Here is a 22,621-nt window from a genome sequence, read left to right as displayed (position 1 = left end):
GCATACCGATGTTTGACCAGCAATTGCTATTTTGTCGCGATTCTATACCATTGTCAGCTACCTCGTTGATTCTAGCGAGAACTTTGTGTAAAAAAACACGTTAATGCATTAATAATTTAGCACAGCTGCTCTAACCAGGGTGAATTACGAACAGGTGTTCACTTTCAGCTTTCGTTTTTGCCGTTGCCCTGACGATCCACTTCTTTATGGGCCTCTCTTAACACACTCAGCATGTTATTGAATATACCGGGCCGCCAGCACAGCAACGGGTTCAGTTTTTACCGAAACAGTTTGGAACCGGCTTTGGCACTGCACTCTGGAGTAGCCCGAAGCTCTTGGTGCGAATAACATATCATTTGTTATTCACGGGAAAGGACAGAAAGCAGATTTCTGTACCTTAGAATACTGATTTATGGCACAGAAACGCATAATATATATTTTAAATTTCTTATTCGCCCCTTTCCAGTCCGAATATATGCAACATTTTTTGTGAATTCTTGTGCGTGATTTATTTATTTCTTCACTGCAATATTTCACCCCGGAAGCAAGAGTTATATCTTCGTTTGTGATTGGAGAAAGAGTTCTTTTATCTAGGCACTTGTTCGCAAGACAATCATGGATAGGTCAATTGTTTTTACATACGGAACCCTGATATGGCCCGTTTTTCTGAGTCAAGGAAATTTCTATGGTATAGGTTAATGCTGTGACAAATAACAGTACTAGCTCATGAGTTGGAGATTTGTTGCCATACATAAATGCATACAGGGGCAATACGGATTGTGTGTCATACACAAATATTCCAAGAGGAGGCTGACTTTCGCGGTTTAAAAAACAAACTTTATTTATAGAAGAGCACCTCTGGTTGATTTCCTGGTGGGTTCCGACTTCTTACTTTCCTTCCTTTCTCCCACCCCGTTTTTGCAGAGGTTATATGACTGCTCCAGCTGTATACACTTCACGACCGAACAGGACAGCACTACAATGTAATGTCTTTCATAGCACGGGTCACTTGGTGACGTTAAACTCCACAAACAAAACCACACGACGAGGTAACACAGTTTGCTTTGTCGCGGTAACAAAGCCTTTTCGGGGAATCGGCGCAGCATGAAGAAGCGCGAGCAGGCTGGATAGAAAGGTGTCCACGCTCCAGCTCTGCCAGTTGACCCTCGTGAACAAAGCCGCCACTACTGACAGGAGACACATTGCTGGGAAGTTCATCAACGATTACCCCTGCCCTGCCTTCGGAATTCCTTGATCGCCCGCAGGTACCTGCGGCGCCAGACAATGGTGCCAAGATTCCGTATTCTCCTATCATAGGTGAAGCCCATGTCCTTCATTAACCTCCACAAGGTGGTTCTCGTGAAGTTCGGCAGGTCGTCGTCACAGCCTTTCGCACACTGTCCAGTGTCGGAATCTCTCTCTTGCCGTACATGCTCTTCACATTCAGACGGATGGCATGGACTGTGAAGCTGTCATGCTTGACGGTCCCCGTGCTTGATATCGTCACGTCGCGAGGTCTTTTCTTTGGAGACACCAAATTCCCACGCAGACACTCCGCCTTCAATTTCGCCACGGTACGGTGAGATACTCCGGTGTCCTCGCTCACAACACTCAGTACTTCCTGCACAGATTTCACCGGGAAACGCACCCTGGTACGGGCGCACACATTTGCAATTACTTGCTTGGCGTTCTTTGACAACTTTGATGCGCAAAATACGTACAGGAGGCGTGGTCGAAGCCCGAGAGCTGGACGCCATTTTTTCAACGCTGCCTCAAAGAGTAAACAAAAAACGGCGTTCAAGGTTGCGCGGAGAGCGAAAACCTGATACAAAAGCGACAAACATAAAATACAAACTCGCATATTTCGATCGTTTGCCCGGCAACACGGGCGTTTTTTGTCAAGCTGATGATAAATATTTATGCTTTAAGGTTGCCGGCGAAGCATTTATTGTATCTGGCGCACCGCAACCAACCCACTACTTTTGGTCGCGGAAGCACACAGCGCAAACAGTAGCGCTAGCTTTGGCAGCGTTGCACCTGATGTATGAAACGGAGTATAGATAGGTTTCACGTTCTGCTTGGAACGCACGTGGACTAGGGAACCGCGGTTCTATAAACGTTGAAGTAGGGCGCCTCGATTCACACGCGTCTTCGCCGTACGGCAGCGTTGGCATCGAGACACCCGGTTTGGAGCAGTGGAACGCGGGAAATTTAAAATGATTTAAGCAAACCTTTGGCGTCTTTACCTTGGGAGGAGCGCGACGCAAGAGGAACAACATGGGAGTTGAGTGGGAAAGCGAAGGGAGGCATTTACTTGGCAAAAGTCGATAAAGACTATCGTCTTTTGACGACATTTGCAACGAAAGGAGCAGATGCGCGGCCAATTTTTATTCTCCGCGCTTTTGTGTCCACCCGGCGAGCTTGCCCGGAGACGACGCATACGAACGCGTCGGTCACTCCATAATAGCTGAAAGCGATGCAAGCTTTCGAAGAAGGATTTCCTTGCGTTCGTCTGAGAAGCCAGCGGAGTGGGACCATTGATATTTTAACGACCGCGCTTACCGCGACGAGAATATCCGAACCGGACGGGAGCTGAAGGCCGGTCAAGGGGTCAAACCTTGGTCACTAGACGTTCAGTCTATGTCACTTGCACTGCTCAAAGTTACTGGGCGAAGTTTCCGTATGTCACACGTCTGAGCCTGGCGACTCGGTGGCTGGATGGCGTCAATAGATAGGCGACCAGGCTTTGTTAGGCGCTCCCCGTGTAAACAAAGGAAAGGAATTCCGGCGGCGCGGAGCACAAACATATATATAGGCGTGCACGGTATGACAATACTTTAAGACGTGCCGCCCGAGAGCCGATTCCTGTAGTTAGGTCTGCTTTATGTTGGTTGGTTTTCATTTCTGTTGTATTTGTGTTTTGCTGAATACCTTTTGGTTTCTGTATGAGAGTGAGAGAGGTGGGTCACGTGACTATTTTGAACCCACCTGGCTTTGTCACGGTTCCCAATCAGTGGCCTAGTGTGCTTTAATCAATGAGCCATCTTCACTCTCAACTTGTGACGTTCCTTTTGTGGGCGGGGTTTTAGGGGTAAAACCAAGGAGTTTGATGTTTTGAGGGAACAGAGGATTGGAAAGAGAGGAGAGGTGGAGAGCGGCGAGCTCCCGCATCGCGAATGACTAGAGGAATAAGCCTATTATTGTTGCTGTACTAACCAAATTCCTTACTCCACCACACGTCGAACCCGTCGTCTTTTTCCATATATTATATGCCTTGTCGACCTCCTCGTCATTCTTCCTGCCAATAAAACTGTCGATTTTTCTCGCTTCCCTCGTCGTTGCTGCCCTTATTGAGCTGGCCGTCCATCTTCACAGCAGTACAAAGGGCACAGCTTCCGTGTATACGCTTTACTGAGAAAGGCTCTATCCCCGACGGAAACTGTATTGCGTATTTTATTATTGCAGTATCTATAGCGCCGTCTGGCGGCGCTCCAACTCATCGCTAACGCCATATCTACACTCTAAGCTGCGTAACCCTTAATAGAGGTGCACACTTTCGAATTTTTGTAACCTATAATTTATAAGGTACAAAGGTAACCTATATATTAGTAACCTTTATATACGTATACGCGTAAGGGTTACTTAGTTATAGGTTACTTTGCAGCTTTCAGCATGTATACCTTTATATAGGTGACATCTACCGCCGTCCAAGGCCACACACCTGGAAGCTGTCATGTTGCATGCCACGCGCGCTTCTGCCGGCGCCGCTGTGGCCAGCCCCGATGGCGCCTTTCTGGCGCGGTAAAGAAACAGTGTGTCAGTGGAAGACGATATGTGTGGCACGCTTTCCATTGCGCAGTGTGAACTCTGCAATCCTCGGTTGCCTTTTGTTCGTCCTTTGTATAAGCTTCCGGCCACACGGCTGTGGCCAAAATAGAAGTTACCTTTATAATTCCTAAAAGGCGGTGCCAGAAATCTTGAAAATGTTCTAATATATATGCATAGCATGACCTGTTCGATAATCATTATCTAAGTTGTCACTAAAAAATCTTCGTGAATATTGGCAATGCTTAACTCTTATGAACAGGCATGACAAAATTTGATGTTTGCATCTATTTCGTGCCATTTAAGAAACGAGCATCAAACATGCATGATAGATCTTTTAGTAAATTTTGGACATGGATTTAAGGTTTAGTTAAACAACAGTTAGTTTTCGTGAAACCAAATTTTAGTGAAAACATGCACTTGATAGCTTGCTTCAAAATGATGCCAAAGCTGCGATCACATGGCTGTAAGCCAAAATTTCTTGTGTGAAAACTCAGGTCGTGATTCTCAAAAAATTATTGCAATACATGCACATATGTTTGCACATTTAACAGAACCATATTTCAAGTAGTTTGGCATCCATTCCCGTCTTTCATTATGAAACACCTGAGGGTTATTTCTTAAAAAGGAAAGCGTGAACTCTCCCAATCGTATTATTGACCCTTAATGAGTATTAGACTTTTCCTATATTGCTTTAGATTTCAAAGTAGAATTCAGTTTAGTCATATATACTTATTACACCTGTTTGATAAATGTAGTGTGGACAGCTTCACAAACACGGCACAAAAATATACAGATGCTTTACCTCAATATTTTCACGGATGTATACAAAGTATTTCAAAATATGGAATTGTTTGGATACTGCCATTGAACAATTTTAGACGAATTGGAATTTGAGTTAAATTTATTACACGGTTCTCAGATGTGTATTTACCCAGTCCAGCGTTATTGTCATGGTTCCGCACAGAAATACAGCAAAATGTAGCAAAGTAGAAAGAACATTTATTACAAAATCACTGTTTCATACAAAGCAGTATTTAGGGCTATATTCGCTACATTGTCCGCGTAACCCAGAGTATATAATGTTACATTCGGAATCAATTCCTCTTTACGAATACATCTTTACACTTCCCTTTTAGGTTTGTTTTTGCAACTCCACCTGAGTTGTAGATTCCCACTCCAAGTTATCTTTTTTTATGCAACACTAACAAGCTTTTCGACAGACTGCAATCTGTCTTTTGGAGAAACTTTCAAGTGGGTATATATTTTCCTGCAGAAAAAAGGCACTTTAAAAAATACAGAGATAAGCTGGGCATTTTATGTAGTACACATGCACGCACAAAATCAGGGCATGCTGAAGATTTCTTGAGGTCATCTGAATAACTTGTTCCCTGCTGCCGTAGATGGAGGTATATATATGAGGGGCCATCACTTGGATTTCACCACCTTGAAAAGCCATATACAGGAAATTTCAGAAGAAAGAACAAATCCAGTGCAACCATGAGCCCCGCACACCAAACCACAGGCATGGGAAGTACACAAAATATATTGCACGGAAATGAAGACGCTGACCAGAGAATGAAATGATAGGCCACACCAGAAATAGAGTGATTTACGACCTTTCGAATAACTTCATATCACTTCAGTAATCGTTACACAGTGTAAGTTACACAGCCGCATTGTTCAGAACAAGCGAAGCTATATAGTCATACCGGCCAACCCGCCCCAATTTTAATCGTGGCGTGTTCAAGTTTATCTCGCCCAATGTTTCTGCAAGCTCACCCAGAACAGGCAGAAACTTTGGGCCACGAGATAAAACTGGGGTGCCGCACATACATTTGGAAAAGAGAAAAACACTTTGCGCCTTCATGTGGAATCACTAGTACACGCAACAGAGCGAACGTCGCCCTAAACCCAGGAAACGTGCTTTCACCATGCTGACGCCGTTTGCATCACATTCTTGGCTGTACGTAAACATCCCCTCTTCCTCCTCCTCGTACTGGGAATCTCATTTTGTATGAGGCTCCCAAGTGGAAGCCGAAAAGTTTTTCGTTTCAGTAAAGTGTTTTGATCGGCGTTTTCTTTCTCGGCTATTAGTAAAAATGAATCGCCAACTTGCATTTTTTTTCGTCCTGATGTGTTGTGGGAGTGGGTCCATCTAGAACTTGCACCGATCTGAAAGTGGCATTTCCAGGAGGTCCAAAACCGTCTCTATGTACCTGTAATGACACGATGGGTTATTTGGGTTAAAATGCAATAGGGTTGGTAGCTGGACAGTTGGTATACACTTATAATGAAAGAAGAACCTTAAACCTTAAACTTGATAAGACGAAGAAAAGAACACAACAGAAGCACTGACTAACAACTAGAATTTTATTAAAGAGCTCTTTTTCGTAATATTTTGTGTTGACCCTGCTGAACTACACATGTTATAGAGTAGCTACAGTTGTTGAAAAACTACAAATCTCCATGCTGAGGACATCGTTATGTAAATTCATAGCCTACATGCTGTAACGAACCGATAGAAAGAGTCGCTAAACACGAGGAAAAATAAGGTACGAAGTATGTCACCATAACACACGAGGAAAGCCTCGAAGTCAGTCATACTTTTGTCTGTGCAGGTCCGGTTGGCGTCTTTACATAGAATATTTGAATGGATGTGTTTTAGTTATTGCATTTTCATACTGTTGTTTCGACTGAAATCAGACTTAATTTCTACTTGTGTCATATACGCCACGGAGTCCTGGTTGCCAGCTCAAAGAACACTGTCTGCAATAAAAACAGTAGTTCTAAAAGTCATAGCATAGGTAGCCAGATGCAAGCACACTTTTCGAACAGGCGGGCACTAATGAGGGTGCAGCATCCATTTTTACACATGTCTATGTGTAACTTGGCCGGCCCAGTCTGTAACAAAATTCGTCACAATTTCTATATAATCAAAAAAAGAACATTCAATCAACCTGCATGCTGGCTCATACATGCCACCATTCTCTAAAACCGCTTTACTGCATCACACTTGTATCACGCGGCACAGCCATTTGCCCTGCAATACCACATGAATAAATAAACGACTGATTTGTGCAAATGAGAATAATGAACCAAATTAACATGGTGAAAATGGCCCGCTGTCTCAAAATGACTACAACTTAATTTACCCGCTCAAGTAAAACAAATGAAAATAATGAAGAGGCTTGTGCTTGGGAAAAGTGATTTAAGAAATTTCGGGCAGCATTTCACGGACTACTTTTCTGCAGCACACACACCTTGTGTTTACCCGGATATATTCACACAAGATAAATAAACTAGACACAATTACGAAGATATGCAGCGAGAAAAATGAACATTCCGCGACGGCTGAAACAAAATGATAATACCCACAGAATAGCGCGATAATATAAGTTTAACGAAAAAAATTCAATTACTCAAACAGAGCTATCTGACAATTAAATGGGTTAATAATTCGTCGAGTGCGCCCGATGCAGCGAACAGCGTAAACGAAACGCTCAACACATAACGAAGGCCCACAAGCTGACGCTCCGCTAATAACAGCGCAAAAAGCAGGTCATGAGCTCCGGTATCTGTTACAATGTACGGGCTTGCCCGATCGTCCACTCTAATCTGACGCAACGAACGCAAGCCCGTGATTTCATTCAATTGCCATCGCGGACAAAAGAAAACATACATCGAAGTAGCCAGTCAGGTGACGAAAATCCCTTTCGAATGCTGCAATTTCAAATATTGCATTTGAAAAGCCCCCAGCAAACATCCATCCAATGAAAACGCGGAAGCCGTTACGGGAATAGGCTCACCTAGTTCACTCCCACTGGCGCCGGGGCATTGGTCCAGCATGCGAACTTGATGGCCGTAGAAGAACGGGCCGTGTAGCGCTGCCAGTCACAAACAGGCTCGCCGCAGCCTCCATGACTCACGCCGACAAACAAGTCTCTCTTTATCGTAGGGGAATCACAGCGGTGAAAAGGCTCTAGTGGCGCGAAAACGCAACCACCGGGCCTGCGGGCGCCGCCATTTCTCTATATCCCGTCATGCAACGCAGAAATCACAGGTACCCTGGCGAGATGGCGCTACAAGCATCTCTTGTGGGTTACCGGGCGTTTTATAGGTTACAACGTAAAGGTTGCATGTCAGATTTTGTTGAAGTAACCTTTAAATTGCTGACGTAACCCTTACACCACTTTTAACTTGACGCCTGTATCTCTTAGAGTGGACTGGGATAAAGAAAATATGCAATTAGCTCCATTGTTCCGTTTAGAGGTTACATTATAGGTTACCAGGATTAGAGTGTAGATGGCCTTCCGACGGAATTAGCGTTTTTATCGGTGTACTGGCACGGTTCGGAATGCGCGGAGGGGAAGTCCCCATGCCTCGACGGATTGAGTGCCGCTGTCTATAAAGCAATCAGCAATAAACAGGCTAGTATAATCGGCGTACAAAACAAATTCGGTATTTCAATAAGACTCGAGTAGGCACTGATCACGAGCAGAATGTTGTACGAATTTCCGTACCAACCACAAGCTTACCCTCACCGACAAAAAATCCAGCTAAATACCATCTGAGGACAGCATATGAGGCAGCCCTCAACCGCCAAATTTTTGCAGTCACTGAAAAGGTCCTCGAATCGGGTCTTTATAACACCTCTGAAGAAATCATATAAGCCATTTACCTAGCACAAAGGGAACTTTTGAGAAAAATTAAATCTGTACCGGCCATCCTATGGAAGAGAGGGACCCTTGCGGAAAATAAATGACTGGACGCCATAATGAACATGTCAACAATCCAGCGAATGTCCACACAAGCTCTCCCCTACCATAAATATGAATCCAAACCTGCACAAGGACAAGCGACCAGCCCAGATTAAATGACCTAGAGTAAAGTTCAAAAACCATGAAAACACAGTATACAACGACGCCTGGACGTACTTAAGTACGAAGGAAGCAATTGTAGTGAACTACCGTGGCAATATTAATCTTTGTGACTGTGTGATTATCCTGCAAATTAGAACGAAATAAGCGGAAATCAGAGCCATTCTCTTGGCAGTTCCTATAGCGAAACTATCAAAAGCTACAACATAATTACAGACTCTTAAAAGACCAATATACCGTTGGCGGCTGGAAGAACACCTAAACGCTTCAGAAAGAATGAAAAAAGCTCACAACATCGCACAGACACCCCGACTCGCGGGCCCTCCAAGGGAACGAGGCGGCCGACCGTGAAGCACGCGAACTCGCATACTGCGTTTCTTGCGACCAAGACTGCCACATCCCACTCCACGAAAGTTATGGAGAATTTCTCCTCATCATACGCCTAGAAACATGATCCTTCCCCGTGCCACACGGATTTCCCAACGTTAAGGAATAGCGAACTCTGAATAAGATACAAGCCAGCAATTGTATTCACAAATCTAGACGGGCGAAGATGTTTGGTATACGAAACATCCGACATTTAGTTAAAACTGCTAAATGCGTGGAAGCATCCACCCTCTTCCAGGCCATCTGGTCATTTCCTAGGATATGCTCAGGGAAGAACACTCCAACATTACATATCCCTCGGCTGTAGATACACTGGAGGCAGCCTTGGCCAACTCGTCACTTCAAGATCAGCGTGAGCAGATTGAGAAAGCAATGGAAGGAGCTGCTTCATCTAAAGTCTTGGACTTTGGGCTCCATGATTGAGCCCAAACCATCTGTTTACCTACCTTCTGTTTACCCCAAATTTCTAAACTTCCACTATTTCTTACTCAATGACGGTCTCCTCTCTCTCTTTTAACAAACTTGAACCACTACATCAGATGCGAGCACGAGGCTAGAAAATAAACACTTTGAAACACTGACACTGTCGCTTTCTCGCTTACACTGACCACCACACTGCACCCGCAACCTTTCATGCTCACACCTTAAGCCACAAAACCATACATGGTCTCTGCCTTTTCTGTACGCCGGCGGTTACAAACCGTTGCGGCTTTTCTTGCTTTCTTAGCTGACCAGTGCTTGGAAAGCATTATATGGTCAATGCAGCGACTCCTCTCATGAACGCTCCCTCAACGTTAAAGTGACGCTGTCGCGTCGTACATCTAAGGACCTGAATAGGGATGGCATCTGCAACTATTTGCCTTCAATATTACAGCAGCTTAGAAGCAGGCATTCTGTCTCGCTTTGGTGCCTGATTCGTGACAACCCACGGTATTCTTCGGAGAGAACACGTCTGTAAAGCGAATTGGTTGTGGAAAATCAACAAAACACTCGCTTAGTACTAAAAGAATCAGCAAGCGCCCACAGGCACATAAAACACAGTATCTTGCGACATCGATTGCCAGCTGTGCAATTTCACCTGTTTTTTTTTGTTTTTTTTGCCCAGTGTATGGAAGTTGGCGCCAAAAGCCTTATCCATAGGGAAAAAAAGTTTTAAGAGCGAAGCTCTTTAGCCGATCGTAATTTTTTGTGTCCGCAGTTAAAAATACCAAGAAATTGCCGAGCGCACGCACGTGAGCTTGTGGCTTGCGGCGACCGCCCAGCAGTTAAAACCCCGACGCACGTCTGTCACGCCCAACATACCTACTTAGACAGATTGGCCAAGATTGCCCCCCAACCCCCAAAAACAAAAAAAAAACACTCCAGCTAATCGTGGCAACACTTTCACCATCGCAATCGCACTGCTCACGTCTCTCGCTAGTTACGGCCCCGGCACATGTTCATCACGTCAAACATACCCACTTAGAGAGATTGGCCAAGATTGACGAAAAAAATTCTAGCATAATTGTGGCAACACTTTCGGTATCGCAATCACACTGCTCGCGTCACTCAATGACTCCGCTCACAATATAGGGCTGTGCGTTCGTCATTCGCATGCGTCTGAGAAGTGCGCCAGCTCAGGTGGAGGGATGGGTCGCCCACGAGTCGTCCGCATCCCCAATTTATTTATTTATTTACTCTCAGGGCCGGACAGCATTACCGAGGGGAGTGGTTACAATTTTACAATACCCAATACCCTTTTACCCAATGAGGAGGACGCTCGCCTCGAGGGTCGTCGCGCTGGGGATCGAGGGGCAGAGAGCCAACACGGACCACGTGACCACGTAGAATGCTACAAAGAGACGTCGCAGGTCAGAAAACACCTAATCCGTACAACACTACCGGGCGAAGGTGCGTAAGCGGTGCCGGCAACGTGCAGCCGGTATACCGCTAGTGAGCAGCGAGAACATCCGTCAGTAACGGGAGCCGACGCTCAGTTCAACCATGAGTGGTGAAACGTACTAATGCACACACAACGTTTAATGACCAGTGATTATAACTTACAAAAATGAAGAAAGCTAACACTTCTACCAACAAAGATGAAGCGAAGGTCGTTCCAGCAACGACAAGCAAATCGGCTGCAATCCTGAATTTAAACCGTTGCGATGGTCATGAAGGTTCCGTACAGCTTCGCTACCTTCAAGTCTTGCTCATTAGTGCGTGCTTCCCTGAATTTTTCTTTCCTCCAAAGCCTTATGCTTTCCGCACGTAATGTTCGGTTATCGAATATAGTTTTATGGAACTAGGCTTGACTCTCAGTGGAAGATGCTTCTCTTATCGCGCATCCCCGAGCCTATGCTGCAAACGTTTGCCGGGAGGGTCGCCAAAATGATCTCCTTATCCGCAGTCGTTGCTGATAGAAGGAGTGTACGTCTTTCTTTTTTCCGCGTGGATAGCGTTTCTAGAGAAATGCATTAGTGGCGTGCGGTCTGATCAAGCTGTCGAGTCAACCACGCGTAGATATGACGACATACACCACTTCCAACGGCAATGTTGTCCTACCGATGTCTTCTCGGGAATAAAGTGATCTATACACGTGCGAAGCTACTCAAGAGCTCCGTCGGTGATCACATAGCGCGCAGAAGAAAGAATAAGCCGTATAGTGTGGCGGTCATGTGTGTCTACAGAAGCTGCCCTCAAGGGCTGGCTTCTTATCGTGGTATAAAGAAATGTCTGATTTGCAGGCTCCGGGACCACGGGGACCCATCCATTTGGGTCCGAAGTTCCCTATTGGGGAATTGTCATATAATGCATAGCAGTCGCAGTTGAATCGTCAAATTTGTCGCGCATTTCTTTCATGCGACCACGCGGAGTTGACCGGATGCATGCGGTTTAAACAGGCCGAATTCACTTGTCGCAGTGAGTTGGTGTTTTGTTTTTGTTGTGCTTCGCGCCACCCTCGATACCACGGAGATAAACCTTATTCTCTGTTTTGTTTTTATTTTATGCTGCTTTTATCTTGCCCCTCTTGGACGCTGTTTTCAACCCAGACAGGGCATTTATTTTCTTTGTTTTTTTGTTACTACATGACGCCGCATTAGAAGATAAACCGCCGTGATTTTGTTTATTTCTGTCTTCCTAATTTCTCTATTTGTTTTATTCTTGTAATATTTTTGTGTTCCTATGTCGACTTCTTTTTGTTTCTTGAACTTTATATTTATGTTAGTCGATTGCGTTGCGGTGCTTGATGGAATAGACCTTCCTATATATGTTTGTTTTGTCTCCAGACCTCCAAACTTTAAAATTTTTTGCGTATTGTATACTTTTTATATCTTTTGCCTGTATATATATATATATATATATATATATATATATATATATATATATATATATATATATATATATATATATATATATATATATATTTTGTTGAGGTAGAGCGGGAGGTAATAATAAGGAAGAGCGGACAATGCCCCACAATGGTCATGTGCTATCAGATGTCGCCATGTTGCTGGCAGACAACCAGCCGCACGTGTCGAAGAATCTCGGTCTGCGCGGCTGTGGGTCTGATGATTGCCGGCTCCCTGTGCGGTTCAGTACTTCTGTGACTTGTGCGTCTATAAGCAATAAACCCCCTTAATATATATATATATATATGTAGGGGTCGGCCAAGAACTCATTGGCGAGATAAGCTACGAAAATTTGGGGGAAAACCATGGACTCAGCTGGCACTCGATAGGCGTGGCTTGAAATCTTTTGGAGAGGCTTTTGTACTGCAGTGGACACAAACAAGCTTATATATATATATATATATATATATATATATATATATATATATATATATATATATATATATATATATATATATATATATATATATATATATATATATATATATGACGAATCAGAATGGGAAATGGGGGGCTGGTTGAAAATAACACAGAAATAAGAGTTGGCAGCCAAGAAAACCTCGGAAAGCAAAGGGGAGGATGGGGTAGGTCATTTAAGAGGGTTCAACGCTGGTCGGCCACTCTAGACATGTCGTAGACACTCGAGTCATGGCCCGGGGGTTAAAAAAAAGGTCCCCTTCACCCCGAGTAGTCCGAGTGGCGCTGGCTACCACCCCCAAGCACAGGAAACAAATATATATATATATATATATATATATATATATATATATATATATATATATATATATATATATATATAAAGCGAATCAGAATAGAAAATGAGGGGCTCGTTTGAAAATAACACAGAAATAAGGGTTGGCAGTCGAGAAAACCTCGGAAAGCAAAGGGGAGGATGTGGTAGATCATTGAAACAGATTAAGAATTTGGAAAGAAAGAAAGAAAGTGAAGAAAAAATGCCCGCCAGGTGGGATCCGAACCCACGACCTCCAGAATACCGGTCTGGTGCGATAACCACTACGCTACCGGCGGGGCGATTTTCCCATTCACTTTCTGGGGTATTTATGTTAGGTATGTTTGTTTCCTGTGCTTGGGGGTGGTAGCCAGCGCCATTCGGACTAATCGGGGTGAAGGGGACCTTCTTTTTAACCCCCGGGTCGTGACTCGAGTGTCTACGACATGTCCAGAGTGGTCGACCAGCTTTGAACCCTCTTAAGCTCCCTTTGGCAACAAGACTGCCAGAACAGAGGCCCTCGCTATGCATAAAGCGAATCAGAATAGGAAATGAGGGGCTCGTTTGAAAATAACACAGAAATAAGGGTTGGCAGTCGAGAAAACCTCGGAAAGCAAAGGGGAGGATGTGGTAGATCATTGAAACAGATTAAGAATTTGGAAAGAAAGAAAGAAAGTGAAGAAAAAATGCCCGCCAGGTGGGATCCGAACCCACGACCTCCAGAATACCGGTCTGGTGCGATAACCACTACGCTACCGGCGGGGCGATTTTCCCATTCTGGAGGTCGTGGGTTCGGATCCCACCTGGCGGGCATTTTTTCTTCACTTTCTTTCTTTCTTTCCAAATTCTTAATCTGTTTCAATGATCTACCACATCCTCCCCTTTGCTTTCCGAGGTTTTCTCGACTGCCAACCCTTATTTCTGTGTTATATATATATATATATATATATATATATATATATATATATATATATATATATATATATATATATATATATATATATATATATATATATAGCGATGAATAAGTTCCGGGATTCGGTTTCAAAAATACACGAGAGGGTAGACACACGTATGAAAACGATGATCGAACTAACGTTTCGACCGGGGTCCGGTTGAAACGTTAGTTCGATCATCGTTTTCATACGTGTGTCTACCCTCTCGTGTATGTATATATATATATATATATATATATATATATATATATATATATATATATATATATATATATATATATATATATATATATATATATATAGAAATAAGGGTTGGCAGTCAAGAAAACCTCGGAAAGCCAAGGGGAGGATGTGGTAGGTCATAGAAACAGATAAAGAATTTGGAAAGAAAGTGGAGAAAAAATTCCCGCCAGGTGGGATCCGAACCCACGACCTCCAGAATACCGGTCTGGTGCGATAACCACTACGGTACCGGCGGGGCGATTTTCCCCACCACTTTCTGGGGTATTTATGTTTAGGTATTTTTGTTTCCTGTGCTTGGGGGTGGTAGCCAGCGCCACTCGGACTACTCGGGGTGAAGGGGACCTTTTTTTTAACCCCCGGGCCGTGACTCGAGTGTCTACGACATGTCGAGAGTGGTCGACCAGCGTTGAACCCTCCTAAGCTCCCTATGACACCAAGACTGCCAGAACAGAGGCGCTCGCTTTGCATGTAGAGAATCAGAATGAGAAATGAGGGGCTCGTTGAATTAAGACATAAAGAAGGGTTGGAAGTCAAGAAAGCCTCTCTCTCTCTCTATTTATATATATATATATATATATATATATATATATATATATATATATATATATACTTTTATCTTTTTATATATTTTGGTATTTTTGTCGAGGTCGTGTGAAGTCGCAACCCTCTCGACCAATCCTTCTACCCTATTTTCATACATCGGGATTCATTAACACACGGTCCACAGACATCCTTATGTAGCAGTCATAGAAAGCTACGCATTTAAAATGCCAAAATGAAACGGGTAAGTCAGCAGTGACCACTTGGGTAAAATCATCGCCTTGCTTCTCTGGACGCACGTTCAGGCTGTGGTTTAGAATAGAGGGTTTAGAATAGAGCGTAATAAGCAAGTTGACTGATATTCTTCGATTAAAGTGCCGTGAGAGCAAAAATACCCAACTAACGAATGGGGAATAAGGTCACCTTACCGTTTGCGATTTCTCCTGGTGAAACGGAGTCTTCAGGGTAATTTACGTTTATACATCATTAACTGCGTTTGTGACCCCCGTGGCCACAGATACCGAAGGCCACTGTTTGGCGTCAGCATCATCGTGCACGAGTTGATTACCGAGCATGAAATTTTTTTATATGGGTAGCTCGATGAGGAATCAGCGGCGTTTTAAGGTTTATCAGGATTCACCGCATGTTCGTTTGGCCGTTCGTATGCACCGGCTGGTTTCTGGCAGCTGTTCACTTATACCACTCGAAGACTTGTTTTTCTGATTGTCATTTGGTTCCTTTACAATATGGTCCCAGGCAATATCTGTTTATTCATATAGATTGTGATCCGTGCGAATATAATAATAACAACGTTGCGCGAGAAACAATTTTAGCAATTAGCAGAGAAGATTCTTTATAAGTTCCCTGGTCCCAGGGACTTCTTCCTTATTGATCCGCTTGGGATCCGTTCTATCAGTGGTCCTTCCTTTCACACCAAAGCTACCTTGTAAAAAGGAAAGATGAGTAACGCACAATTTTGGCTGTTTTTGTAAATTTAATTCGTACCATAGTCGACAATCATTAAATTTAGTCATCATAACAATCATTAGTCATTATTCTGGTCATCATCGCCATCATCACCCTATCTCTAGTACGTAACGAAGGCCTCTACGACTGACTTCTGACTGCTCCTTTTCTAGCTGTGCTGCCCAAGGGCATTCTTTGCCCCAGGATGTTTTGTATTTGCTACCTGTATCAGTTAATGGTGTTCCCATACTTCCAGGCCTGTCTCTCGGTAGCCACTATGTCACCATGATGATCCAGCGGTTGTCATTTCGTCGCATTGCACGCCTATCCGGAGTCTATTTTTTCATTCTTAACTTGGTATATGTGTTGTCTTCAAACAGAGTGTCTCCTCTGGTTCAAGACCCTGTTTTTCCGTACCTAAACGTTGCACCTAAGCGTTGCACCTAAGCGTTCCGTACCTAAGCGTTAGTGCACAACAGCCCATACTTGTTATGCACAACATTTCTTTCTCGTGGTTGGTATCAGCATGAACAATCATCAGACGTAGTTGTAATCGTGCACTTCAAACATTTTGTTACCTAAGCTGAAGAGTGTGTGCTTCCTGCGTGTCTGTTTAATATCATTTTCTTCTATTTTTTCATATTTATCATTCACCCTGCGACCAAGCTTTCGAAGTGCTAGCACGGAAGCATTTTGGCAGGTGTTCTCTCCCTGTGCGAGACTACGCCTTGCGGAAGTCCCAAGTGGCTCAAACATTTTACATTTATCCGTAATCCTCACTCCTCCCAGTAAAATTCTTGAATACCCTTTCCAGGCAGGCAATTTTAACGAAAAATTGTCTATTTGTCTCACACGTTTCCTGATCTGGAATTTTTCACCCTTCTTTTGAGGAATTATCCTCCCAATGCATCCGTCGTATATGGCATCCAACTTATACGTAAGTCTCCGCTATACTCTAGTCTTTCAGTGCTTTCGATACTGTGACGCTGTCCACAGAATCAAACGCTTTTTCTTCATCTGTAAATGGGGTGTTTACTGACGGGACCATTATACAGTTTTAGTTGAGCGTACGCACAGAGTTGCGCGCGCACGTAGGGGCAGCACAGCGCGCGCAGCGAAGTTCTCGCGAAAAACCAGTTTTAGTTGACGGCATGCAGAAGTTGGTGCGTGGATAAACCAGTAGCGCCAAAATGCGCGCTTTGTGTGTCATGCAGCGCCACTGAACGCCAGGTTAGCGAACGAAACATGAGGTTGTCGGCCAGCGCCAGACGTAAACCTAGCCAGAAGAAGCCGTAAACCAGTTTGTGGGGAGACGCCGTTCCTTTGTTCCTTTCGTTCACGGGCGAGAGCGACTGGAAAGAGAACGGGAGGGGCCTCGCGCACGGCCCGCTGATCCCGCAAAACTCGCAACGCGAGAATCCAAAACTTGCGGGCGCACGCAATGCGCGCGGCTGCCGCTTACGTACTGCGCATGCTCTCTCGCTCCTCCGCAAGTTGCTTGCGCGCGCAGAGCCGCTGCGTGCGCTAAACTGTCTAATCGCGACGGGTCATCCGGCAGCCAAACCGGTTCTCGGCGCGGAGACGCGCGCGGGGACGCGTGTTTTTCCGCCCATGTGTTCGACCCTTTACTCGCTGGTCGGGGTTTCTCGTGGCCTTCGTGTGCAGAAAGGAAGCTGGAGCGAAGACAATGAATGCGATACAGCTGCTCGCGTTCCCCCAGAGAGCAGGAAAAATACAAGCCAGCAAGATAATAAACGTAACACAGCCGCGTGCCGCTCAAGTTCGACGGTGACGCATTCACACTGACGCGCCAGGAGGAGACCACGAAACCTTCAAGACCACTCCATGAGCACGTGCTGATCATGTGGACACCACTGACACGCGGAAATTTCTTCAAAAGGCCGATCATTTCGACGGTGACCCCGCAGTTGTAGCACACACCGGAATGTTCGTTCCCCTCACGGAATGAGCTTGGTCCTTCGGTTCGAGCGCGTAACACGCCCCAAACGCGTCGAGAAAGCATGTAGTTCATCGGTGCGACTTAACTAGAACACGATGAGGTCCGAGTTCGGGGCAGACGTAGGCTACGTACGGTTCCGTGTAGTTTTGCTCGTCGAATGCAAAAACGCTTTGCGGCAAAGCCAGCGTTCTCACGTATGCTCAGCAGAAAACGACTGCAACTCTTGTTTTATTAAACCTTTCCCGAAAAACAATTACATAGCAATTGGCTGCTAACATTACGGAGCATGTCATTAACTTTTCGTGGTCAGGTAGCTCCGAGTGAAGTTTCAAACGTTGTGTAATTCCCGTCCGCTATCAATACATGGGCTTCTACTGGAGGAAAACGGAACACCCCTTGTTTAGCTGCTAAGAGAGAACTCTAGTCCCTCCACGTTTCGTGAGGTAATCACAAACAAGTCACTGCCATTACCACGTGAAAAAATATGCGTGTACTGTCGGTCGAGAGAAAAAGTCTGTATTCCACGTGATCATCGGCCGAAAGGCATTGCAGAGCCAGCTTACGAAAGAGTGTCTGCTGCCGTGACTCTGGCTGTGTGGCCTCGCGCGAGTTGATACGCTGTTTGTAGACAGAAGGTCCGAACAATGTCGTTTTCCTGCGTGCGTGTCGCACGATGATAAAGAGCTCTGAACGAGCCGGGCGGAACGGTGGAATTAGCGGGCGCTGATGGGTTGAGCGAGTGTGCGTTTTCTGTTACTCCTTATCACGAACTCAAGCACGCGATATGCTTGTCAAACAAGTCCCGAGCATGTAGTGGTTTTCGCTTGAGTCACTGGTTGAGACTATTTGGGAAGTATGTATACAACGTGGATACAGAGTTACAAAACAGTACAAAAGTACAGCCGAGCGTTAACTCGTTTAAAGATATCAACCGCTGATTCAGCCGGGCACCGCGACCACTTTGAAAATACGCGGAACATGCATGCTGACAAAGCGACACCATTCAGTCTCTCTGTTAGCTCCAAATCTTTTAATTTCTTGGGCCACTTAAACGCGAAATCTTTGGTCTGTCTGTCTGTCCCTTAATTCAGCCTTGCGGCCAAAAGTTGAAACAATTCGTCAAAAAGTAGTATATATAGGCAGTACCGTTCACAAGTCTTACATGTCTGCATCGTGTAGCGCAAAAAAAAAAAAAAAAAACCTCGGGCACGTTTCAAGCAAAATATAAGTACTTCACTAGTAGTTCTCGCGTTCTTTTAGTCAAAAATACACGTTGGGGTGGTTTTTAAGATGACAAGTAAAAGAACGTGTTAACAATTAATGGCCAATAAAAGCCAAGCCACACGAGATAAAAGCAAGCGCAAAAAGAACAGAGCTCCCTTTTGTGCTGTTCCTGGCCGAACAACAAACAAAATATAAAGAATACGATGCGCGCTGTCCTTAAAAAGGGTGCGGAAGCAGCGAGAAGGCAGAAAAATTAGATTGCATTGAATAAACATTCGTTCAATTAATGGCGAGAGGAGCCAGATGGGACAGAAAGGGCGCAAAGGGTCGGAGCGGGGAGCGGCATTGGGCGGCAGAAGACTATCGTCTTTTGACATTGGCAGTGATGCGAGTGATATGAAAAGGTGTTTTGCCCCGAAATCCACAGAAGAAGCACAACAGACGAGCGCAAGGGAAATACAATGGACCTTTTTGGGGGCGAAGCACCTTAGGGGCTTGGGCTGTCGGTGCCTCGTGTATTCATGGTATTGCGATAGAACAACTGAAGAGAGACCGGAGCCACGGCTGCCCAAAACGGGGATGATCACTTTAATGCACGGTCTACACGATGATGGGGATTGAATACCGCATACCCATCGGCAGCTTCAACATCCTCCCGCGCCCGCAACGTTCGTATCTGGTCTTAAACATAAGCGCTCTACTATAGAGAACTAGAATTCTAGTTCACTGTAGCTGTACCGCACACCGAGCTTTCGAGCTGTTCAAAAGCTTCCCCAGCTGGCGTTGTGTCTCGAACACGTTCCGACGACGCAGTTTCTCGTACCGCTGCTTGAGTGCGTTCGCCCCAGGACGATTCTCGCGCAGTGAGTCCCGCAGTACATCCAAAATATTGAGCGGCAGTTGGGCTTCCCATAGCACTTTGCACGGAGGCGCCGCTTTGACGCGTCCTGGGGCCGAATTCTCTAAAACGGCGGGGCGTCGTTGTGAAACGACGGGTTAGCGCCATGCAAATGCATGTGTTGTGGGGTTGGGGCCGTCGCTTTGGGGTTCTCTGCAGGTGGGTGAGCCGCAGAAAAGCAGTGGTGCAAGGGCGCGAAGCGACAAGTGAAACGACGGGGGGAGGCAGTGGGTGTCGCTTCGCGCCCTTGCACCACTGCTTTTCTGCGGCTCACCCACCTGCAGAGAACCCCAAAGCGACGGCCCCAACCCCACAACACATGCATTTGCATGGCGCTAACCCGTCGTTTCACAACGACGCTCCGCCGTTTCAGAGAATTCGGCCCCAGGACTCCCCTGAGCTGCGGCATAGCTTAAAACGCCGTCTTCAAGTAGGGAGAACTTTTTTTCTTTGGCACCCGCCGCGGTGGCTGGGTGGCTAAGGCGTTGCGCTGCTGAGCACGAGCAGGCGGGTTCAATTCCCGGCCGCGGCGGCCACTTTTCTGAAAGAGGCGAAAAGCAAAAACGCCCGTGTGTACGAGATTTCGGCGTGCGTTAAAGATCCCCAGGTGGTCAAAATTAATCCCGAGCCCTCCACTACGGCGCGCCTCATCGCCTGTGATGCGTCGGCACGTTAACCTAAACAATAAATTAATCAATCGATTTTGTTCTTTGGCACCTCAGGACACTGCAAGTTTTGCACTGCGGCGTCACGCTTCTGCTGCCTCGTATGGCGACCGGAGCCAAACGGTGACGAAGTATGTGACATGCTGCTCGATCTTCAGAGTAGCTCGCAGCTTGCCCTGACCCTCGCTGTGTACGACAATGCTCTCTTCTGTTGCGGATCAGCAGCTGGGAACAACGAATGCTTCTTGCGCCGGTGCGCACGAAAGCGTGCCTATGACTCTCTGTTGCTCCACAGGTCGCTGGATTTCATCATGTCGAAACGGCTCGTCTTATTACCCACTCCCGCCCGCGAGAAAATCCTTGCGGTGTTGAACAATTAGTCCGCAATCATATTATATTGGTTTTCTGCCCTGACAGCTGCCCCGAAATGCTGTCACCTCTTTTGCTTCCAGCGATGAATCCGCTGTCTCACAGCTTTCACGACAGCCAAGCGCAGCCAAGCTGAAGCTTTCGACAAACAAACTGTGTTCCAAGATAGATGAAACGTTTCCAGTCCCGTATACGTTTATAGAAATTGTAGTGATGGTCTTGTCGGGCAATTCTGAAATTTTCGCTGTTGCGGTAGCTCTGGTACAGCGAGTCGAGCGGTGTTCCCAAATCAGTCTTGCGCCTTCCTTGGGTTTGCTTTTCTGTAATTTCTGTTTCCGATGAGTTCAATTTCGTGGTGGAGATCAACTTAGAATATGATGCAGCTTCTCTAACAGGTCTCGCAGCCTCCTCGCATGGGACAGGAGTAATAAGGAATGGTTTCTCAGCTTTTCCAACTTCGGTGAGATGGAACGAGTTAGATTCCTGCATGACTGTAAGTTCCTGCATTACTTTGACAGTTTGAGCAGGTCGGGTTCCACGAACTTCCGGTAAGGACTCTCCCGTCATAAACTCTGGAACTAATATATACTCGAAACCATACTGCATAGGCTCTGTCTTCTTTCGCGTCCTTCATTTCCCATGTTCCGTTGTCTACTTGGACAGGGAGCGCTGAGTCGTCCTTTTCTGCGGCAGACGAAGCCTCGTGCTCTTCACGCTTGTCTATCGTTGGGACGAGCGATGCTACCTCGCAGCTGGCTCCCATGTAGTCAATATCTGGACTTCCGGGTGGCTGTGGTCCGTTGTCTCGACACTGTACCAAAGCCTCTGGCACTCACGTGGCTCACTATTTAAAGTTGAAATCTGCATGCAGCATCGGCAGGACAACTGCCGAGGTTGATGGACGTGAGCCGCAGTGAGGGGGTCGTCTGGATGGGGTGCTGGCGGAACACTACTGTACACGATGGACATTGGTCGAGGATAATTTGGCTTGCCTGCAGTGCCGTTGGTAGTGGCTCTCCTGCCGGGCGCCTTTCGAGAGTTCAAGGCCGAGCGCCGGCGGTTGATGGCACGATATATGGTTACTCTCTTATCTACTTCGTACAGTGCGGTGTCCTAGCTTACTTTCGAGAGGTCAATGGCCCCTTGAAGCTCGCGCGAAGTCACTGAGGCTGCTTCCAGAAGATCGGTTGGTGCCTTGAGCAGTCTGCTACTTGCGCCGCGAAGGATACGTCGCTATCGGCGCAGCTTATCCATCTCACACATTCGATCGGTCGTCACTATCGTCACTAGGTAGTTAGGGCCAGCCATCATGACCTCCGGCTGAGGGCGGGGCTGAGCAGCGTAAACAAGAGTCAAAAGAGCGGGGTTCTGCGAACCTCAAGCCGGAGGGGATGTCGCTGTTCTCCTTCGTCGCACACGTTCATTCTCCCGGGCTTAACGGCACCAGAATATTACGAGAGAACAACTGAAGCGAGACCGGAGCCATGGCTGCCCAAAACGGGGATGATCACCTTAATGCACGGTCTACACGATGATGGGGATTGAATGGCGCATACCCATCGACAGCTTCAACACACGGTACTAAAACA

General features: G+C 45.9%; 1 protein-coding gene and 1 long non-coding RNA gene across 4 annotated transcripts in view; one reads left to right on the top strand and one right to left on the bottom strand.

Annotated features, from left to right (window-relative positions):
* Positions 1-22,621, top strand: part of LOC144147296 (calcitonin gene-related peptide type 1 receptor-like) — a 97,361-nt gene that overhangs the window by 7,035 nt on the left and 67,705 nt on the right. The window lies entirely within an intron of this gene.
* Positions 4,689-8,062, bottom strand: LOC144169876 (uncharacterized). Its single transcript, XR_013322533.1, has 3 exons — positions 7,635-8,062; positions 5,945-6,044; positions 4,689-5,271 (listed from the first exon to the last, which is right to left on the bottom strand). It is a non-coding gene; the product is annotated as an uncharacterized LOC144169876 (long non-coding RNA).

The sequence above is a fragment of the Haemaphysalis longicornis genome, unplaced genomic scaffold (assembly GCF_048455015.1).
Source record: "Haemaphysalis longicornis isolate Haplotype H1 unplaced genomic scaffold, Haemaphysalis longicornis Haplotype H1 scaffold_1, whole genome shotgun sequence".
In the NCBI taxonomy this organism is placed as follows: Eukaryota; Metazoa; Arthropoda; class Arachnida; order Ixodida; family Ixodidae; genus Haemaphysalis; species Haemaphysalis longicornis.
The sequence above is the reverse complement of the archived record's forward strand: the minus strand, read 5'-3'. Positions and strand labels throughout refer to the sequence as shown.